At 34.7% G+C, this 7,500-nt stretch overlaps 1 protein-coding gene across 2 annotated transcripts in view; it reads left to right on the plus strand.

Moving 5' to 3' along the window:
• Positions 1-7,500, plus strand: part of LOC137621600 (EF-hand calcium-binding domain-containing protein 4B-like) — a 57,899-nt gene that overhangs the window by 7,273 nt on the left and 43,126 nt on the right. The gene's annotated exons all lie outside the window — the stretch shown is intronic.

Below are 7,500 nucleotides of genomic sequence, written 5' to 3' on the forward strand. Positions count from 1 at the left end.
GCCCACTTAAGGTGCATAATTACCGTAGGCTTCCATTGGAAGATTCTCTATGAGAGACAGAAATTACTATTTACTCATTAAGTGATTCACCGCATACGAACCATACTAGGCTGAAAAGGACATTGAATGTGTGTACGTTATTGAGTTAATTGCTCTCTCTCTCTCTCTCTCTCTCTCTCTCTCTCTCTCTCTCTGTTTCTGCAGATGTTAGCCCTTTTGCTATAAATGAGTATTGGCAATTTTCAAAGATTTTCCATGATTACCTTACAACAACCATACTCTCTCTCTCTCTCTCTCTCTCTCTCTCTCTCTCTCTGTGTGTTTTAGCAAATGTTAGCTCAATTGCTATAAATTAATATAGGCTATTTTCAAAGATTTTCCATGATTCATTTACAACCATGATCTCTCTCTCTCTCTCTCTCTCTCTCTCTCTCTCTCTCTCTCTCTCTCTCGGAAGCCCTTTTCGTTATTTTTAACCATTATTTGCTCTGTCATACATTTTGGTAAAGGTGTTGTTTATGAACACAGTTTTGTCAACAAATGAATACGAAGATATAATAAGTGAAGCTTACTTTCAGCAAAACATGAGGTGAGTTCATTCTAATGACTTCAAAGAAGAGAGAGAGAGAGAGAGAGAGAGAGAGAGAGAGAGAGAGAGAGAATCGTGGTTGTAAAGTAATCTTGTATAATCTTTGAAAATTGCCCGTATTAATTTATAGCGATAGGGCTAACCTATGCAAAAACAGAGAGAGAGAGAGAGAGAGAGAGAGAGAGAGAGAGAGATAAGATGAAAATGTCGAAAGTATCTCAATAAAGCTGTAAATAACATTTCCGATAACATCTAACCTTTGAAATGACATAATCATCATCATCATCATCATCCTCCTCATCATCATCATCATCCTCATCATCATCATCAGCCGTTGCTAATCCACTGCAGGACAAAGGCTTCAGACGTGTCCTTCCACAGGCGTCTGTTTATGGTCTTTCTATATCAAGCTATGTCAGCAGAGTTTCTTAGTTCGTCAATCGGTCGTCTACATTTTTCTTCACCTCTTTTTTTCTTTCTTTTTTTCTTTTTTATTTCTTTTTTGCAATATCTAGGGGTCCATTCAGTTATTCTTAATGTCCATCTATTTTCTGTCATTCTTATATGTCCTGCCTACGTACATTTCTTTTCCTTACATGTTAAAATATCATGTAATTTAGTTTGTTCTCGTACCCATGTTGCTCTTTTTCTGTCTTTTGGTGTTATTATCATCATTAATCTTTCCTTAGCTCTTTGAGCTGTAACTAGCTTATATTTAAAGGCTTTAGTGAGTTCCCCTGTTTCTGATATATAAGTTAATACTGATAGAACCAACTGATTAGATGCTTTTCATTCTAGAGAAAGTGTCATTTTACATTTCTTAATCTCATTTTGTTTACCCAAAAGCTCTCCATCCTATGCATATCCTTCTTTTAATTTTAGTCTATTTTCCTGAGGAAACACTTACTGTCTGCCCTAGGCACGTACAGTATGTTTATAAATTTTATCAACAATCTCCATAACCCTTTATTTGTTTCTCCATTTTCATATAACATTATCTTAGTTTGCACTCGTTCTCACTTTCAGTTCTACATTTCTGTTTTTTCTCTATCCAAATCTTCTATCATCTTTTGCAATTCATCCCACGATCCACTGAATAGAGCTATGTCATCTTCAAATCTGAAGTTGTAAAGGTATACCTCATTAAGTTTTTATTCCTACATTTCCAAATCTAAATTCTTAAAAACATCTTTTTGGCACGATTGGAATAAATGTAGAGATCACGAAAACTGATACATGAAGAGCATGATATATATATATATATATATATATGTGTGTGTGTGTGTGTGTGTGTGCGTGTGTGTATACAAACATGTATTTATATATACACTTGTGTTCTTGTTGTGTATGGATATATGTATGAGTAGTCTATATATATATATATATATATATATATAATGTGTGTGTATGTGTGTGTGCGTATGTAAACGTGTGTATAACCCTCATTTCCTATAATCTCTTCACCTACACTCCTCATACATAGTGAAACTACGTAGAAACGACCCTCATCAAAAAATTTGACAAGCCTTCAGAAAACACACATATTTTTCTAATCAAAACCTAAATATAGTAAGAGAGAGAGAGAGAGAGAGAGAGAGAGAGAGAGAGAGAGAATTCGACCTTGCCAACTATGATTATGTGTAAACACGAACACTTGCCCACAGGTCCCCGACACCTGCGGTGTGCTTTTAATATCGTTAGCCACAGCTGACGATAAAACAGCGGTTTCTTCCTCCCTGGAGAAGTTAAGGAGAGGCTGTTTCAAAGTCTTCTGGTTCAGTCTTTTTCTTAGAATTAAATTTATTATTTCAATGGATTTTTCCTCTTAATTATTTGATTATCTATTACATATTGTCACTTTTTTTAATTCGTGTTCTTTCGCGACCCTTTTTTATGAAATACGCCACTGAGTCTTAGAGAGATTTTAAAAGTTTAAATAGAGAGTTGCAAGTGAATTTTAATTGAATACAACTTTCTTCTTAATTTTTGTTATTAATGACGTATTTTTAATTTATATTATTTTGTGCAAACTTATTCTGAAGGAATACGCTGTTTAAATAAGAAAAAAACCAATACAAATTATAAGGAAATATAAGACAATTTTATAAAAATTCGGGAAAAATGACAAACAAGTTTAAACACATGAACTTATACATCAAATATTCTCTATATTTATAGTAGGTACGAGCAAACATGCATTGACCACATCTTTACCCGTAAAACATCTCTTTGAAGCATTCTATGACAAAATTTAAAATCGTGAAAATTTTGAGATTTTTCCTACCAGTCTTCGATAGAGTTGAAAAGTTTAAATAGTGAGTGAAAAGAGAATAATTTATTCGAAAATGGCAGTACGAAATTGAAAGCAATTAAGAATAGTCATTCTATTCTTATTCGGCAAGAGAATAAGTAAGAATAAGTAAGAATGAAAAGTCTTATACTTGAAACCGTAACAGAAGACTGAACGGGTTATTCTCAGATATCACCTTGCAAATAGATACATTTTGCATCCAACGTAATTAAGAATAGAACCAGGGTTGCCAGGCTTTCTAAATGAGAAAAGGCCAACTTCATATCAACTGCCGCTTAAAAAGGCCAACCTTTTAGTAGAAAAAAGGCCAACAATATAGTATTTAATGCCCTCTTGTTTCATGATATTACTAAAGGCCAACCAGTTTCTAAAAGGACAAATTTAAAGGTTTTGTGGCCTAAAAAAAAGGCCAACCTGGCAATGCTGGTCATTCTATTCTTATTCAGCAAGAGAGTGAGTAAGAATAAGTAAGAATGCGTAAGATATGCATCTCTTCTCAACTTGAGTCTCATACTTGAAACCGTAACAACACTAAACGGGTTATTCTCAAATAAATACATTCTGCATCCGAGGCAATCTGTCTAGCTATCTGGTTCAGTGTTAAGTAGCGGGTTCGATCGATACTTTAGAAAAGAGAGAGATAATTTCCATAATTTAGTGAGAATCATCGTTGCGTTCAGTAAGTGTATTAATCGAACGGAAAACTGTTCACGGATCAACGAAATCTTCGGAAGCGTCTTGGTGAAGGAGTTCATATCTTCTATTGATATTAAATCTTTATCTAGTCATCGAAACAATACGAAGGTAAGGTAGATAAATTACATATATATATATATATATATATATATATATATATATATATATATATTATTATTATTATTATTATTATTATTATTACTAGCTAAGCTACAACCCTGGTTGGAAAAGTAAGATGCTATAAGCCCATGGGCTCCAATAGGGAAAATAGCCCAGTACATGTGTATATACATTTAGATATATTTTGTTTTTAAATAAGCCACATACACACTAATATGGAATTCGCAGGGGTGCACTTTTAACTCGAGAAAGTTTCCAGCTCGCTGATTGGTTGGACAAGATTATTCTAACCAATCAGATAGCAGGAAACTTTTCCGGTCTAAAAGGGCACCGCTGCGAGTCAGTGCAATTGCGCCTCATTAAAAAAAATGAGTATAGATCTAAGATCCATATAGGGAAATTCCTTTAATAACTATTGAAGGCATTTCCCTATGTAGGTCTTAGTTATAATCACGAGTGATAGTGATAAAGTTATCATATACTGTATACATATCGATTATATGTACTTCTCTTACTCTTGTTTTGTTAAATTTTTTTATAGTTTATATGGGAGATATTTATTTCAATATTGTTACGCTTCTTAAAATATTTTATTTTTCCTAGTTTCCTTTCCTCACCGGGCTGTTTTCCCTGTTGGAGCCCCTGGGTTTATAACATCCTGCTTTTCCAACTAGGGTTCTAGATTAGCAAGTAATAATAATAATAGTACTATATATATATATATATATATATATATATATATATATATATATATATACATATATAAGTATATATATATAATATATATATATATATATATATATATATATACATATGTGTATATATATATATATATATATATATATGTATATATATATATATATATATATATATATATATATATATATATATATATACTGTATATATATATATATATATATACACACACATATGTATATATATATATATATATATATATATATATATATATATATATATATATATAAATATATATATATATATATATATATATATATATATATATATATATATACATATATATATACATATATACAGTATGTGTGTGAGTGTAGCGTGTGTATATATCAATATATAAGAAGAATCTGATCAAGATCATATTTACTCTCAATGGCTATCATTCAGGGTATTGTACCCACCGGCCTGTCACAGTATGCCTGCTCGCGAAGACTTACAGAATATCATCATCATAATTTCCTCCTACGCCTATTGACGCAAAGGACCTCGGTTAGATTTCGCCAGTCGTCTCTATCTTGAGCTTTTAATTTAATATTCTCCATTCATCATCTCCTACTTCACGCTTCATAGTCCTCAGCCATGTAGGCTTGGGTTCTCCTACTCTTTTAGTGCCTTGTGGAGCCCAGTTAAATGTTTGGTGAACTAATCTCTCTTTGGGAGTGCGAAGAACATAACCAAACCATAGTTTTGGAAACTATTATCTAAAATAATAACTATTTTAATCATTGTTTTTATAAAGTGACCCACTACATTTTAGCGTTGAATAGGCATTGATAATGTGGACCAGGTATGAAAATGTGTCGGTTTCCACATTTTTTTTTTTTTCACAACATCTTCAAAGATTGAAAAATAGGCTATATCCATAAATATGATTACATTCATGAATATGCTATTCGAGAGGAAGTTTATTAATGATTTATGAAGCTAATTATGCATTTAATTGGAAGTAATTTTGAATCATCTGTATAGAGAGAGAGAGAGAGAGAGAGAGAGAGAGAGAGAGAGAGAGAGAGAGAATAATGTTGTTTGCCTTAATAGAGTGTGGCTCTAAAAATACAAGATCGGGATCACCTAAATGCACCACATAATCGCCGATTTGTCTCTCGTAAAAAAATAATAATAATAATGATAAGAAAAAAGAAAACTACAACATTATCCATGTTCACACAGAACACACAATTTACCTCCGTTTACGTACAGCCTCTTCTCCACTTGCTACTTAATGCGGTCCCTCAATTTGTGAACTTTTATTACTCCATCTCGGAAGAATTTTCTATGTGTTCCATTCCACCTACTCCACAGTAATCTTCCTACATGAATAGACCACTTCAGACCTCTGAGATCCTCTGAACCACCTCAGACCACAGAAATCCTCTGAACCACTTCAGACTACAGAAGTCCTCTGAACCACTTTAGACCACTAAGATCCTCTGAACCACTTCAGACTACAGAAATCCTCTGAACCACTTCAGACCACAGAAACCCTCTGAACCACTTCAGACCACAGAAACCCTCTGAACCACTTCAGACCACAGAAATCCTCTGAACCACTTCAGACCACTGAGATCCTCTGAACCACTTCAGACCACTGAGATCCTCTGAACCACTTCAGACCACAGAAACCCTCTGAACCACTTCAGACCACTGAGATCCTCTGAACCACTTCAGACCACAGAAACCCTCTGAACCACTTCAGACCACAGAAATCCTCTGAACCACTTCAGACCACTGAGATCCTCTGAACCACTTCAGACCACTGAGATCCTCTGAACCACTTCAGACCACAGAAACCCTCTGAACCACTTCAGACCACTGAGATCCTCTGAACCACTTCAGACCACAGAAACCCTCTGAACCACTTCAGACCACAGAAATCCTCTGAACCACTTCAGACCACTGAGATCCTCTGAACCACTTCAGACCACTGAGATCCTCTGAACCACTTCAGACCACAGAAACCCTCTGAACCACTTCAGACCACTGAGATCCTCTGAACCACTTCAGACCACAGAAACCCTCTGAACCACTTCAGACCACTGAGATCCTCTGAACCACTTCAGACCACAGAAACCCTCTGAACCACTTCAGACCACAGAAATCCTCTGAACCACTTCAGACCACTGAGATCCTCTGAACCACTTCAGACCACTGAGATCCTCTGAACCACTTCAGACCACAGAAACCCTCTGAACCACTTCAGACCACTGAGATCCTCTGAACCACTTCAGACCACAGAAACCCTCTGAACCACTTCAGACCACTGGAATCTATCAATATGTTTGTGTGTATTTGTGTGTCTGAGAGAGATACGGCTGTGCCTCGTAAATTTGCCAAAATCAAATCTAACCTCGCTTCAGAAACGACGGCGTCAATGACCTTAGATGTCAAAATGCCAGAAAACCTCCAATCAATCAATCAATGAGAAAAGAAACCCATCCTACAACTTGAAAATGAAAAGATAGAATTGCAAATGCAAAAAAACAGAGCCATTTTTCAGTCACTTAATTTGCCAATCGACACTGTCTCTTGGAAAACGACACTTAGTCAGCTTATCAACGAATCAAGTATACAATAATAGATAAGACAAAAGATAATAGATCTGTATATCCGAGACGAAATGGTGAAACGGTATTTCACGTCATCAATATTCGTGTGCAATCGTCGCTGGCGTGAGCAAGTAACCCTCATTGGGAACAACAACAATAAGCCAAAATATTATTGAAACTTCATTACATATTAATGGATTCTGCTAACCCCTATCTCCCGCCAAGAATTAATTATCTAACCGCTCTCTCTCTCTCTCTCTCTCTCTCTCTCTCTCTCTCTCTCTCTCTCTCTCTCTCTCTCTCTCTCTCTCTCTCTCTCTCTTATTATTATTTTTTTACAATATTATTATTGTTGTTATTATTATTATCATTATCATTATTATTGCTGTTGATGTTGTTGTTGTTGGTGATGTTATTATTATTATTATTATTATTATTATTATTGTTGTTGTTGTTGTTGTTGTTGTTGTTGTTGTTATCAT

Source organism: Palaemon carinicauda, chromosome 28, assembly GCF_036898095.1.
Source record: "Palaemon carinicauda isolate YSFRI2023 chromosome 28, ASM3689809v2, whole genome shotgun sequence".
Lineage (NCBI taxonomy): Eukaryota > Metazoa > Arthropoda > Malacostraca > Decapoda > Palaemonidae > Palaemon > Palaemon carinicauda.